The sequence below is a fragment of the Leopardus geoffroyi genome, chromosome A3, assembly GCF_018350155.1.
Source record: "Leopardus geoffroyi isolate Oge1 chromosome A3, O.geoffroyi_Oge1_pat1.0, whole genome shotgun sequence".
NCBI classification, from domain to species: domain Eukaryota; kingdom Metazoa; phylum Chordata; class Mammalia; order Carnivora; family Felidae; genus Leopardus; species Leopardus geoffroyi.
The window spans coordinates 108,787,675-108,803,625 of record NC_059336.1 but is presented as its reverse complement, the minus strand read 5'-3'; the positions used below and the strand labels follow the sequence as shown (position 1 = coordinate 108,803,625).

The following is a 15,951-nucleotide window of genomic DNA, read 5'->3' as shown; positions in this document are numbered from 1 at the left end:
TCTGTGCTGACAGCTCAGAGCCTGGAGCCTGCTTCCACTTCTGTGTCTCCCTCTCTCTACCCCTTGCCTGCTCATACTCTGTCTCTGTCTCTCTCTCTCAAAAATAAACATTAAAAAAAATTAAAATTAGACACTTTTGGATTTGTTGCTTAGCATCAATTGGTATGTTTTAGAATTAAATATTATTGTATTGTAATTCATACAAATTAAGATAAAGTGAGAGGCTGTTTTCAGGGAACAGGACATATAATGTTATTTCAAAACTTCTGGAAAATATAGGAAAATATCTGTTTTACTGCAAACTAAAATTTTCATAATATTTTTCTTTAAAAGTATGTAAGGCAACAAGATATATACTTTGGTCTTAAAATCTTTAACCTTTTGATATAACTTTTTAATGCTGAAGTTTCCAGTTTTCTAAGATAACAAAGTCATTCCTTTTAAACGATTATCTTTCTTTTACTCCTTGAAACTAAATGCAGTTCAGTTGATTAGTTGATGCTAGAATTTGACCTGGAGCTTATATAATTAGGAGAGACACTAGTTTTCCTCATTTAAAAGCCTAGTTAGCATATGACAGTCTCGTTTCCGGGGAAGTCAAACCTCTCCTTTTTTTTTTTTTTTTTTTTTTTTTTATATAACCTTTAAATTAATTTAGAATCCAGATAAGCCTTGATCTGAGGATGATATAACCACAGCAAGCAACATGGGGTAAGTGTGTGCTATTATGTGCTTTGAAAGGCATTGAGAGGGGAAATATTTTCATAAAAGAAGAAATCCCATAAATCCTTACTAATTTAGATTCAAACCATGCCAACATTTATTTAAGCTAGCTATTTAAAGAAATAACTATTTAAAAGTTCTAACAATTTGTAAAATATTCATATATTTTCTTGCTTAATGTTTAAATTATATCATTATTTGCCTTTGCAAGTTATCAACTAATGAAACGTTCGGGAACTAAAGAGTTGCACGTTTACATATTAATCTGAAGTGGAATTAAATTTTGATAACAATCTTAAAGAAAAAATGACAGGATTCTTGATTTACAAGGCAGATAAATCCAACATGTATATGCCTCTTTGGGACTAAGAATAAAGAATAAAAAAGATTAGAAATGCCTTTTGTAACACATAAAAGAGACCAAAGATTCTATCAGAGTTCACTTCTCTATATACAGAATAATGTGTGCTGATTAATTACACAGGGACATTAGAAACTTAATTCTAACTCTTTGTGGGGTTTTGGGAGCATGATGAGAAGAACTGGGTTTCACTTGAAAGCTTTCTATTCTTTACTTAAATGAGAATAGCATTCCATTATAATTAGTAGTGGAATTATATGTGTTTTTATATGCTAAAACTAGTATTCTGAAAATATAGAAATACATCTTTTTATTACCCTTTCGTCTTTTTAAATAGCTCCTTTCAATACAAAATTACATTGCTGCAAATGGTATAGCTATTTCATTGAAGGTACTTCTGAAGGATTTAACAGAAATGATCAGAAATTTATACTAGAGAAATTTTTTGACACGTTTATTCTAAACAGTTTCTATGAATTTAATTAATATCTACATTTTTGTTAATACCATGGACTCTGAAAATGCAATCTAAACCAGTCTGAAACTTCAGAGGCTTTTGAAAGGAAAATGATTATACTATTGTTAACTTTTAATACAAGTATCACATAAAAGTTAACAGGTAAATACTTTGTACAAATTTCACATACGTTTGGTTGATTTGATTTGGGACAGAACTGATGAGACTCCTTGTTTTTCTTTATTCCCCTTCCTTCCTTCTCTCTTCTCTGTATACAAGAGTGAATATCAATATAGCAGTAAACTAGTAAACTCCAAGCAATGGGCACACAAAAAAGTCTTCCTTTCTTCCTTCCTCTCTGAAAAAAAAATTGTAAAATCACACAAAATTTTGCAAACAGTATTAGGAGATTTACAGATGGTCTGAATTTTAATCTATGGACCCCAGGTTAAGAATCTTTGATTCTGAATTTAAGGACCGGAGCATGAGTTTCCCAATACTTTTCTCAGTTTCTGGATTCTTATAAAATATAAGAATCAATAATTCCTGCTAATCTTTTCTCAGGGACAATGTTGAAGGTACTCATTCTCCAACTGACCACCTCCTGACACACACACACACACACACACACACACACACACACACTTCACATGGGAATATAGTTTGTCCAATATCCATAGTTTGATAGTCACATTACTGCTGCTTGTCCCTAATGACTTGATTAATGGATTAATCATTTGTGCTTTCAAGAGTGCCAGAAATCACCTTGGGAACCAGGGAAGAAAAAAAATCCTCATTATTTTATCTGTAAGGTGCTTTCTTCTCAGTGCCCCAAATAAAATGAACTAAACCATGAATTGCTAAATATTACAGAGGACACTCTTCTGATTATTTTGTTATCTGTTCCTCCCCTTATTGAGAAAGGAGAGGTAGTAGATATTAACACCCTTTTAAGTCTTCCTAAAATAATCAGAAAAATAAAAAGAGAAATTGGCAACCGAGTAGATGCTCAAATTTGTTCATCGGAGGATATCTCTAGAATTTATCCCCTGGGAATGAGGAAGTAGTGCTTTAGGATTTCGTGGGGTGGAGGTTAGTTATCTCAAAGCTATTTGAGAATACAATGCGCTTATATGGGTCTGTGCCAGCTCTTTCCATGTTTCCTCAGGCTATGCTGGCATGGTTTTAAGCGAGCAAGGAAGAGGCAAATGTTAGCAAATTCTTATGTTCTCTAGAAAGCTTCCTCTTTCTCTTAAATTTTCACTGGATTCCTAATGGAATGTGTGGGTGGACGGGGTGGGTAGAGATGGCACGTAAGGGTGGTAAAGGGATAACTGGGGAGAAGTGGAAAAGCTTTACTGTGTAAGGTAGCCTGACACCTGCTATTCACCATAATACCTGGGCAGAGAATGAACAATGGGAAGGAAGGGATGATTGTATTTCTTTGCTAAGATACTTTTCAATACTCTTTCCCCATCTACCAGTTATTCATGCACTCCCCCATTGACATCTAAGGATAATAGAAGTTAAGGTTCTGATAAAATCGTAGAACCAGAAAGTTCATTATTACAGCATATTCAGCCTCCTTTTAGTTTAATTCAAATAAGTGTAATTTTAAAAATTTCTTAATGGGTATATTCTTCACATCTGACTCTGAGAATTACAATCCAAATCTTTTTCCTAGGCAATGTACACATTTAGCTCATGCAGTAATCTCTGAAATGTTGCTTCTGTGTCTTCCTGTCCTTTCTAATGGTTGCTTCTCTAATTCAGGGCATCTTTACCTCCTACTCTCTACTCACCGGCCTCTTTGCAGCTGTTATTTCCTCTGTCATGCCTTTTTTAGGAGGCATCTTCTTACTGAGGTCACATGATGGGCCTACTCTCTTGTTTAAAATCTTTCAATGACTCCTCATTCTCTCTACTGCAGAGCAGGCTCCCAAAAAGATATTCATGGCCCTGTATCTGTCCTCAGTCTACCAGTCTAGTGTTTCCTCCTCCTCTACCCTTCACACTCCCTAGAATCTCCAGATGCACCTATGCCTTGTGACTTTCTACCTCTGTTCCTTTGCTGCTCCTCTTTTAACCATTTCTACATATTGTTCAAACCGCATTTCAAATCCTATCTTCTTCATGAAATTTTCCATAATCCCCACAACTGGAACTCATCCTTTTTCCTCTGAAAGTTTTAGGCACCTTATATTTTTCTTCTTGCATTTCTTACTGCCCATCACATGCTGTAGTTACTCATGTGTCTCCTTGGAGGAGGAGTAATGTCACCTTTCTATTTCTCCTACTGCCTGGCACAGGGCTTTTTACATGATATGTGCTTAATAAAATGCTTGCTCAATTGAAATGAACTATTTTCCCTTTAATCCACAAAAAGCTAAAAACTTAATTTTAGCCAAACTTCCTTCTTTCTTACCCAATAGAATGGCCCCATTTTTCAAGTTCCTATCTGAAGAGCTCAAATGAGTGTATAAAATTCAAAATGTGGGTGTTGCAAGGGAGGAAGGTAAAAACAAGGACTGGAGTGACACTTTAGAGGCTTCTGAAGAGTGGAGAATTCATTGTTAAGTAGAAGGGACGCACAGGCTCAAAGGAGAGAAAACTTTCAAGAATTAAAAAAGCTTCTTGGTTCAAGACTATTTCCTAGAGGGCCAGCATCTCAATAAGTTTGGGTTCATCTGTATATGATGGAAAAGTAAAAGAATAGTGGCTTAAACAAGCTAGAAGTTTATCTTTTACGTTAAAAAAAAAAAGCTCAGGGGTGCCTGGCTGGCTCAGTCAGGAGTCAAGAGTCAGTGACTCTTTCCTGCTTTGTCAAAGATTAGTTGGCCATACGTTTGTGGATCTAGTTCTGGGGTTTCTATTCTATTCCATTGGTCTATGTGTCTGTTTTTTTGCCATACCATGCTGTCTTGATGATGACAGCTAAGAGTCAGTGACTCTTGATGACAGGGTTGTGAGTTCAAGCTGTACATCGGGCATGCAGCCTACTTAAAAAACAAAACAAAACAAAAAACAAACCCAGAGGTAGGCAAACCAAAGCTGTTAGAGCAGGTCCTTGTGGGAAGGGTCCTGGTTCCTTCGATCCTGTTCTTCTGCTGTCTGTAGTGCCTCCCTCTTGGTCCAGAAGGTTGCTCAGACTTCCCTGGCTCATTTGCATTTGGACAGCAGGAAGGAAAAGTAGGAAGAAAAAGGTGTGTTCTCTCTTTTGAGGAGACTTCTCAGAGATCACTGTCATTATTTCTACTACTTCAGGGGTAGAATCTATTCTTGTGGTTATACCTAGCAGTGAAGGAGAAGGGGGAATGTAGTTTTTTAACTGGGTTACTAAAGAAAAAGGAACACTGGGTGGCAATGAGCAGCATCTGACAGAGCAAGTATCAGGCCTTACATTGTCCCTTATATTCCTTCAGGACAAAGAACAGCATTATGCCCAAAAAGGAACATTTTTGAAAAATTTTTGTAATGTTTATTTTTGAGAAAGAGAGACAGAGAGAGAGAGGAGGGGCAGAGAGAGAGGTAGACACAGAATCCGAAGCAGGATCCAGGCTCTGAGCTGTCAGCACAGAGCTCGATTGCGGGGCTCCAACCCACGAACCACGAGATCATGACCTGAGCCGAAGTTGGACACTTAATCGACTGAGCCACCCAGCCTACCCCAAAAAGGAACATTTTAAGAAAATTTTCTGTAAAGTTAAAAGGAAAAAAAAAGAGCAGACCAAGCTGGAAATAAACATAGAGTCTCTTTGGATATAGGAGCGAACCTTGACAAAATGATGACGGTGACAAAAAAAAAAAAAAAAAAGACAAAGGTGGCCAAGTAAGCCTTTGGTCCCCCAAGGGCCCACATTCCAGCCTCTGGCCCCCAACCTTCATCTCCTTTCATCCTCACATCTGCATTGTTATTGTTATTATGCCAATTATACAGATCAAGAAACCAACGCCCAGAAAGATTCTGTCACTTGGCCAAACTTCCCAAGGAGTTTCAGATAATGAAAAATAAATAGAACATATAGCTGGGTTGAAACCTGCTGTATTACTCAAAAAAAAAAAAAAAACCCATATACTCATAGGGTATTTTCCAAATGGGTTTCCACTTAATTTTAACCATGGATCACCTCAATTAGCCCCAGCAGAAAAACCTATTACAAACCTATTCCACTTGTCACTTGAAGTAGGTGATTTCATTTAATGTGGGATGCTTAGGAAAAGCTCTACATTTGTGGCTTTCATTATTTTAGGGTCAGATGAACTGCTCTGAATGTTGGAGTACTTCAGCTGATTTGAAATACATACAAATTTATTTTTATTAGTCAATAATAGTTGAGCTCATTTGTATTTGTCAATAATAGTTGAGTTAATAATAATAGTTGAGTGCCTACTCCACACCAAGCGACTTAAAAATGGAAAGACTCAAAGAAACAAGGACTTTTACTTTTTACTTGATATGTTATTAAATGATTAGAGTTTTTTAACAGCAATCTATTGAATATACAATAAAAACCTTTAGTTATAAAATTATTAAAACAAAGGGTGGTATAAATTACAAGGTACCTATCATTATCAATGGCATTTTATTTCTTGTAGAACCTCTAGAAAAATCAGAAAGACTTCACAAAACATGGTGTGATGTCTACTGGTGGAGACAGGCCACGAGGTGAGTGAATATTTCAAAGAACCTGTTTCTAGTAACCACACAGATGAACGGAGAGCTTAGCTTAAACCAGTGTCCTTGTACTTTATTTATAAATGTAAATGTAAACATTTATAAATTTCTTAAGAATCTTGTAACTCCTCTTTGTTTAAAAACAAGCAAATATATCATGGGATTCCTTATTAGTTAGCAATCAGAGCTAACAGCCACCTTATAAACCAGCCATGTTACATCAGACTTTTACCAAATGTATGAATGCTTACAGTATTGAGACAATAGTGAACTATATTTTCATTGAGTTCTATTGTGGATGTCTTTGGGCAGGGCAAAAAAAAAATCAAAACACCTAAAGGACAACAAAATTTGCATTAAACTAATATTTACTGAGTCCCTACTTCATACTAGGCTTTGTAACGTGATAACTATGTGGGATAGGTAAGTATTAACCTCATGTTACAATTGAGGATGTGTAGGCTTATAAAGGGTAAGTAACATTCCCAGGGGCACAACACTAAATACGTAGCAGATGTGCAATTTGAAGTTAGATGTCTCATGAACTTAAGGAGAAAGTCCTATGGTTTAAAACATCATTTTTAAGTTTCAAAACTAAAAAGCACACATTATAAAACAAACTTGATCAAGACAGAAGAACATAAGTATGAAAGCCCATCTCACCCCTAGCCCCTTCCCCTTTCCAAGCATAACCACTGCTACTAATTTGGCATAAATGTTTCTATATTTTTCCTTCTGACTAATGTACTTTTTACTGTATCACACTTCCTGTCTGCTTAAAAACATCGATGAATGGAGGAGGTTGAATTTACTATACATCTACTAATATAAACGTCTACCTCTAAATAGTAACTGAAATGTTGAGGTGCCTGGGTGGCTCAGTTGGTTACACAACCGACTCTTGATTTCAGCTCAGGTCATGATCTCGTGGTTTGTGAGTTGAAGCCCCACACTGGGCTGTGCACTGATGGCACGGAGCCTACTTGGGATTCTCTCTCTCCGTCTCTCTGTCCCTCCCCTACCCCCCCCCCCAAAATAAATAAATAAACATTAAAAAAAATAACGGAAATGTTCATTCATCTAACATTAGCCATCTAATTGTAGAGATTCAAAGAAGTATAGAACTGACTTTCTGATCCCTAGGGACTCTTAGTCTAGTGCAGTGTTCTTAGTTTGGTTGTGAGAGGGTAAATATGGACTTTGTTGAGAGTCTGATGTGAGCTCTGAATCTTCTCCCAGAAGAAAATGAACCCCCATAAAATTCTGCCTATAATTCAGGGGATTCATGGACACCCTGAGAGTATATGGACCCTTGCCTTTTGTAGAAGTAAGATTTTTAAGTGAATACTTTCACATAAATACCATGTGAACAAAGTATTTCTGTGGACAAAACCCTAAGGCAGCACAAAAAAAGCAAGGGCTTACCTTTAGCAAGGCATGTCAAGAAAGACAGGGAAGAGTGGTACTTGCACTGACTTTGACAGACACAAGGAGCTAACCCAGAGTAAGGGAAGGATGTCCACCGAGGAACAACTTTATAAAGCCCAGAGGCTAGAGAGGCTAGAAAAGACAGGGAACCACAAGACTGTCTCTGTGATAGGAGCCCTGACAGTGACTGACATAGAGGCCAGATGAAGGTAGAGGTCCACTGCATGAGGACGTCTGAACTTTAGGAGTCACTGAAGGATTCTGATTAAGATTTTCATAGGTAGGTAAGAAGCCTATAATTAATGTATGATTGAACAAATGAACATGGGAATAATAAGTTAGATGATAGAATAATAAGTTAGATGATAGAATAAGGTAGAAAAAATAGATAAGACCACTTGATTCAGACTTGTTGGAGGATCAGTGATGAAACCATATGCTATTAAAAAGATACGTTGCTAAAAATCAGATGGAATTCATTGCAAAGTCTTTGGTTTCGCAAAGGAGATTGGGAGAACGAAGCTCAGAGATGGCGTGTGTAAGATAAAACTCAAAATTTGGGCAGCAGTTTGTGCCCTCAATGCAGGGAGTCCCATGTAGAACCAGACTAGTGTCAGTCACTCAGGGTATATCACTCACTCCTGGTCTGCACACCCCCTGCCTTCTGCATGGACTCTAGTAACTCCTGGTGGATTGTTCACTTTCCTAGCAACTCTTCCACCTGCAAAGAGTAGCAAAGAGAGGAGGATAAAATCAGTTGGTTTCAGTATTTCTACACTGAGTATATGTATTTCTTTTATAATTATTTTTGTAATTTAGGTTTCAAAGTAATACAACTAGAGCAAGGCTTACAAATAATTCCATAGCTAGTTTATTTCTTTTTGACTCTACCTAACCTAATATACCCAGGTAAAAATCCATCTGTAGTCTCGCCTCCTACTGCTTGGCAGTGGCTTCATAATTGAGGAAATACTATAACGTCTCAAGGACATTTACTTGATAAATATTTATTATTAATTAAAATTTTACTTATTAGATGCTGTAGGAGCTTTGAAGACTAAACTTACATATATATTGAATAGGCACTTTTGTGTGTATGATGGATCATATGTATATATATATTTTTTAATACAAAGAAGCATTTGGTCTTTGCCAAAGGGTAGTTGCTCCAAAAGATTTCCTGGTCCATATGTTTAGACAGTGAATTTATGTTAATACAGAATTTATAATTTTAGGTAAAATAGCATTGACTTTTCCAGCTTGCCTTTTCTAGCTTATTAATTTAAAACAAAAATGTATCTCCTTGCTATTACTATGAATAAATAAAGTTCTGTACTGTTTTCTTTTTCCCTCAGCTTTAGTGAGGAATAACTGACAAATAAAATTGTAATGTATTTAACCAGCTGATTTGTTATATGTATATACAATGAAAGGATTTCCCCCATTGAGTTAATTAACACAACCATCACCTCACATATTTACCGTTTTTTGTTTTGTTTTGTTTTGTTTTTTGGTTTTTTTTTTGTGTGTGTGTGAGAACATTAAGTTCTTCTCTCAGAAAATTTCAATTATAGGGGCACCTGGCTGACTTAGTAGGAAGAGCACCTGACTCTTGATCTCAGGGTTGTGGGTTCAAGTCCCATGTTGGTTATAGAGATTACTTAAATAAATAAACTTTAAAAAAAAAAAAAGGAAAATTTCAACTATACAATACACTATTATTAATTATAGTCACTATGTTATACATTAGACCCTCAGACTTTATTCATCTTATAGCTGATAGTTTGTACCCTTTTACCAATCTCTCCCTATTGTTGTTTGCTTTAGGGAAAAATAATCATTAACCATCAACATCCTCTGGAATTGAATTAAATTCAACTCAAACTTGTGTTGAGCATTCATCACAAAACATTCTCAAACTTCACATCAGAGGAATGTGAACAAATAATAAAAATGTATTCACCTTTAAAAGCCAAGCTAATTTTTGCATGCCCCTCTATAAAATATCTCAGCATTTAAGAATGTATATTTTAAGTTGCTTATTGTTAAGTAAAATTGCCAAATAAGGAGATGATCTATATTTATCCTGAGGCTTAAAGTCCAGCTCTCTAGTTTGGTAAGAATTCACTGTACCCACTGGGTACAATGGATATGAATAAGAAATGGTCCCTGCCCTAGTGGGGCTGACAGTATCCCACGGGAATCAGACAGAGAGACTGTAGCCTACAATGCCTAGCAGGGAGAGATACTAACAGTATAGCGTGAGAATGTAGTAGAAGAGGGGTTGACTAAAGATGACTTGGAAGATCAGGGCAGGCTTCATAGAGAAAGGTGCTTGAATTGAGCCTCGAAGGATGAGAAATACTTCTTCAGGCAAGGAAAGATACTTGAAGCATAAAGAACGGGATAAACAAAGGTACAGAGCCAAGTGTTTGATGAAATGCACGAACTGTGACCATCTACACATCTATACCACATATACTAACTACTATAATGTTTCATTTTAAATACTATGAAATAGAGAAACAAATCAAGTAAGTTCAACTGATTCAGTTGATAGCTGCTACAAGTAGTAACATTATATCAGCTAGTGTCTGGTTGGCACAGGGACACATGGGGAGCCCCACCCATGCAGTCTCTCCAAGGTTCCAGACCAGAGTGCTGGAAAGGATATGACGAGATTGTGATTTGCAGAGCCAATGAGCTAGAGTTAGTGAGAAGGGGCTCCTAAGATATAAAATTAAGGATCAAGACACCTGAGGCAGGCTAAAAATCTGATACTCATTCAAATGGATTTACTATCAATTTTCAACATTTGAATAAAGGACAAGCTGATTCCTTCATGGAGGAAGAGCAAAAAATGAGGCCCCTGAAGGGCAATACTTGGCCTCCCATCCAGAATCAATAGCAGCTCAGCTGCAGCCTCACTCTACAGCTCTCAGCAAAACATTTTACTAGGAAACTGGACTCACCTTTCTTAGAAGGCTTTTTGGTGACCATTTGTTGCTACTTAAGACTGCATCTAGGGGGCACTTGACTCAGTCAGTAGAACATGTGACTCTTAAATTCAGGGTCGTGAGTTCAAGCCCCAGGTTGGTTGTGGAAACTACTTAAAAAAAAAAAAAAAAAAGAATTATGGGACGCCTGGGTGGCTAAGTTAGTTAAGGCGTGGGACTTCAGCTCAGGTCATGATCTCATGGTTTGTGGGTTCGAGCCCCCCTCTCCTTCAACTCCAGTTGGGCTCTGTGCTGACAGCTCAGAGCCTGGAGCCTGCTTCAAATTCTGTGTCTCCCTCTCTCTGCTCCTCCCCCGCTCAAGCTCTCTCTCGCTCTCTCAAAAATAAATAAAGATTAAAAAAATAAAAAAGATTAAAAAAAAAAAAGACCGCACGTAGGACAGCCCATCACCCCCATCCCCAAACACACCCGCGTGCCAGTACCCACACACCCTCATAATGTTGATCAAGCATTCCTTTCAATCACACAGGATACTTTCCTTGAGAGAAGTCCTGACAAACATAGTTTTCTCCCTCTCCCATTTCCAGAGCTCTGTTACTGCCTCTGATAGACTGGTGCATGCCGGTCCTTCATCCAGCTGTAACTGGGTGTTCAGGCCCTGCTGGTTGCTGGGGGCTCCCCCATGCCACAGCTGGACGGAGGCTGCCTGCAGAGGCAAGCTCCAGATTCTGGCTCCTGTGGTGGTAACCAGGGCCTCTGAATGACTCATTTTATTATTTCTGTCCAAACAAGAGCTTAGGATTTAGTCAAGTCACTTAACCGCTTGACCTCATTTTCTTCATTCCTGAAGCAACAGGGTTTGGCTGGCTGATGTCAACGTAATTCTTCAGTTCTGATTTTCTTTACCACTATATGCTTCATCTTTAGTTTGTGCTGCAAGTAATTCTGGTTTGGTTTGGCTTGGTGTCTCCAAACTATGATATTGGTTCATTCATTTATTTAATACCTATTTACTTGAACCTATTCTATGCTGGATCTTGTGTCAGACTTCAGAGAATGGAGAGTGAATAAAACTGCCCATGCCCTAATGAACTGGAGGTGGTGGGTCAAGATGGTCAACGAACGATAAATAGATAGCGCTGTCATTTGCTGGGAAATGCATCGAGAAAAATGAGGCAATGGAAGAGAGATGGGCAGTGGAGGCTGGGTCCTGCTCTTAACATGTGGTCAGGGAAGGCCTTTCTAATAAGGTGACCAAAAGCCTTGGAGCCTTTTTATCCTTGCTATATGATTATGGGATATTGTAAATTTGAGAAGACCTTGAAGTTGCCAAGAGAGAGGAACGAAATAGGCCCTGGTGGAGGTGTGTAAGAGTTTGGGTTTCAATCTAGCTTTCCCTTCTCACATCTTTCGTGTCCTAAGATTTTCACCAATGAGCTTCTCTCGCTTCTGTGAGTCTAAATGTTCTATTTCAGCATTTGAATGATTTTTCAAATGTACTGCATCTACCTATTTATCTCATTTTCCCCCCCTGGGAATTACGGCTATTAACAATAAAGTCAAAAAGCTTTGATAATTGAATTTACAGGAATTTACCAAGCAGGGATTTGTTTTGCATGTGAATTTTGCATCCAGATCTTCAGTAGTTTTCTCTTCAGCTCCACAAACCACAGCCTAGAGGAAGGACCCCACCTAAAGAATGTGTGGGAAGGAGGTAAAGAATCAAGGACTAGATTGGAAATACTGCTTTCAAAGGGTGGGCCTCCCCTCCCCCCCCCCCCCCCCCCCCCCCCCCGCCCCAGATTCATCTTGCATCTGCTGGCTCCTTTACTGCCTATAAGGCGATTTGCTTTGGAGGAGGCTGGAAGTGTGGGTCCCCAAGCAGATGAATAGCAGACACTGCAGGCTGAAGGCAGGTCCTGTGGATGTTTAAAGAAAAGAAGTGGGCAAACCCCAGGTAGTGACGTTGCTAAGGTGCATTCCAAAGTGGGTTAAGGATGAAAAGGATTCACTTTACCTCTAAATCCAAAACATTCTAGTCTAGTGTGTGTGTGCGTGTATGTTATGTATATAATAATAATATATAAGATTATATATAATATAGAATATATAATTATATATTCTATATATAGAGATAATACATAAATATAGAATATATAAATATATAACATATAAATATATAATATATATAATAATATATATATAATCTAATTCTAATCTTATTTTAATTAAATTTATATCTGACAAGGGCTAAGCCACTACAGATCATCTACTTTTGACGCTGTAACTCTGAAAATGCCCTCTAGGGCTGAGATAGAGCCTTAAATCCCTCTGTTCCACTATCCCAGCCTGGATTTCCTGTGGCCAAGCTCTTCCTCCCTTAGCCTCTACATCCGTGACTACTGATTATCAGATTTTTAGGTAAGAGAGCACTTAGCCAATTGATTACTAATAGTTGATTACACCTAATTAACACATTAGATTACGTGCTAAATAGTTATCATTGACGGTGTTTGGCAGTTTTGTCATCTTATTGAACAAGATTTTATTGAGATTCTACTCTATGTAAGAACATAGAATGGGCACCAAGGATCCCAAGAGGTGGAAGAAATAATCTCTTTTCTCAAGAAGTTTATAATCTATTTAGACAATGAGATTATTTATGTAAGATAAATAACAGTAGAAAGTCATGGTTTTGGTTCCAATTGAGTTCAGAGGATTCCAAGATAGGAGGGCTAATTTACTATTGGATTGAAGGAGGAAGTTCCAGAGGTCATGGGCCTGAGTTAGACCTCAGGGAATGAGGAAGGATTTGACAGTTGGGGTAGGGTGAGGAGGGCAGACAAGGCAGAAGGAATGGGAGAGACAAGGCAGGAATGTAGGTGATGAATTAACTCAGAAGGCTGGAATTATCCCCTACAGGTTGGAAACAAGGTTGGAGAGGAAGGTCAGGGACATTGTGGAGGACCCTGAAAAAATAATTTATGTATTACATTTTATAACTCAAGTTTTTGAGAAGGAGTAAGAAATGACCAAAGGAAAATAATCTAGTAGTGGCCTAGAGTGTTGAATAAACTAATTAGGAAGCTCCTACAGAGGTTTAGGCACAGAGGAGTCAGGGTTGAAACAAAGCGGTAACATGAAAAGCAAAGGAGGAAATTTAAGAAATCTGACAAAGAAAGACTCAGAAGGATTTTACTTCCTTTAGACTGGACGGGGAGAGGAAGTTTATTCGGAGGTCTTGAGCCTGGGTCAATGGTAGTGCTAATGACAAAGCTAGAGGAATCTGAAGAAGGAGGCTGGATAGGTTAAGATGACCAGTGTGATAAAAACAGCTTGAGGGATGCCTGGGTGGTTCAGTCGGTTGAGCGTCCAACTTCGGCTCAGGTCATGATCTCAGGGTCTGTGAATTCGAGCCCCGCGTCGGGCTCTGTGCTGACCACTCAGAGCCTGGAGCCTGCTTCCGATTCTGTGTCTCCCTCTCTCTCTGACCCTCCCCCGTTCATGCTCTGTTTCTCTCTGTCTCAAAAATAAATAAAAAACATTAAAAAAAAAAAAAAACAGCTTGAGTTTGAGGTGACCATGGAGCAGCCAAGTGCAAATATTCATTGGAAAGAAATATAACAACCAGGGATATTCATTTAGCAGGGGAAAAAAAAAGATCAGAAGAAAAGTCAGTTTTGTTTCTTTCCCTCAAAATAAAGACCTGAGTACTAGGGGCACCTGGCGGGCTCAGTTGGAAGAGCATGCTACTCTTGAACTTGGGGTCATGGATTTTAGCCCCACAATGGGTGCAGAGATTACTAAAAAATAAATAAACAAACAAACAAACAAACAAACAAAAAACCCAAAACCAAACCAAACAAACAAAACGACCTGAGTACTAAAAAACAGCCCAAACTGCATACTGAAAGAATTAAGGATTGGGAAATTATAAACTACTTAACATAATTCCAGTTGGGGTTATAGTGGGTTTTTTGTTTTGTTTTCATTTTGGTTTTTTGGTGTTTCAGACTGAACAAAACAATTATGGGAGGCTGTGGGGACTGAGGGGCTGGGGAAGGGAGGCCACCGGTTGCTATATCACCATGTTGCTAAGTAATATTTGGAGATACCCTGCTAGATTTTATTTATTATTTTTTAAATTTTTATTTTTTGTTTTTTACCCTGCTGGATTTTAATCTCAGCATTTTAGAGGTCCAAAGACTTTGAGAGCCTCCTTGTACTCGATCTGAGAAAATGGAAGCCCAGACTCTCATGGCTTCCTCTTGGCCCTGCCGAGTGAGCAGTCAGGGTCGGATCTCAGTCCAGTGTTCTTCCCATTTCTTGACCCTGCCAATCAGCAGGTCAAGATCTGGGGGGAACATTTTTACATTGATCCATGATGGGAAGCCTTGGTGAAAATGTTCAGATTGCATGATTGAAAAGCAAAATGGATGGTCTATGAAAGGCACTAAGTCCCCAGCATTGGAGGTGGAAAATGATGTGGCTCAGCATGTGTGTGCCCCTCTGTTAGACTGATTTGCCTTCAGGTAAGGGAATCATTTTCAAATGACATCAGGACAGGATGAAATGGGCATAATCTGTGCAGGGAATGATTTCCTTATAGTATGTTTAGGCAGCCCTGGAATAGATTTCAAGTGAGATTGTTCACTGTGTTTCTATATACAGTATATTTTTCAAGGTTCTGAAGGATAGGATTGCTATCTAACTCTCCGGGATGGGAGAAGTATGTAGTTGTTTGGAGACAGGCGGATGGAGAACTTCTATGTTTCATTTACTTACTCTTGCCCCAAGTTGTTCCCAAAAGGAAATCGAAACAGTGCAACAAGAGATTTAGGAATCAGTATATATAGCTTCTTAGCGAAACCAGTCCCAATGTGTTCTGGTCTCTTTATGGAGTATTTCTAGACCTCTCCACTTTGCGCCAAACTTTCCAGATATTGGTAAGAAATGGTAAGAAAGTACTCAGTGATTGGGTTCAGTATGCTTTCGCTCTAGGAAGGCCATGTATGAAACAGGCTGAAATGATTAAAGAAACAATCAAACTAATGATGAATTTACATTTTTTCATTGATGAACAAAAATATTGAATGCGTCTTATATCGAGGTTAATATGTTGTTGGACTCTAGTCATAACAGGTTATAAGATGATCCTTGCCTTTGTGAGGATAGGTGACAGTTGAGGAGAATAGGTGACGTCAAGGCAGGCTTATGAAGGGTATAATTGCCCTTTGAAGGTTGAGTGGGATTTGGGTTGGCAGAGTGCAGAGGGTTTTAAGGCAGGGGAAAGGCAGGGACTGAGATCCTCAGGTATAAATGCATAGACCAGTTGTGCAGGGAGAATGTT

The 15,951-nt window shown here is 38.3% G+C and overlaps 1 protein-coding gene across 7 annotated transcripts in view; it reads left to right on the top strand.

Annotated features, from left to right (window-relative positions):
• The first annotated feature begins 585 nt into the window (after window positions 1-585).
• Window positions 586-15,951, top strand: part of ARHGEF33 (Rho guanine nucleotide exchange factor 33) — a 74,514-nt gene continuing 59,148 nt past the window's right edge. For 6 of the 7 annotated variants that reach the window (XM_045447068.1, XM_045447073.1, XM_045447074.1 and 3 more), the window contains exons 1-2: window positions 586-711; window positions 6,138-6,207. The gene's annotated coding sequence lies outside the window, so the exon portion shown is untranslated. The remainder of the gene's footprint in view (window positions 712-6,137; window positions 6,208-15,951) is intronic. The other variant, XM_045447070.1, reaches the window with a different exon arrangement.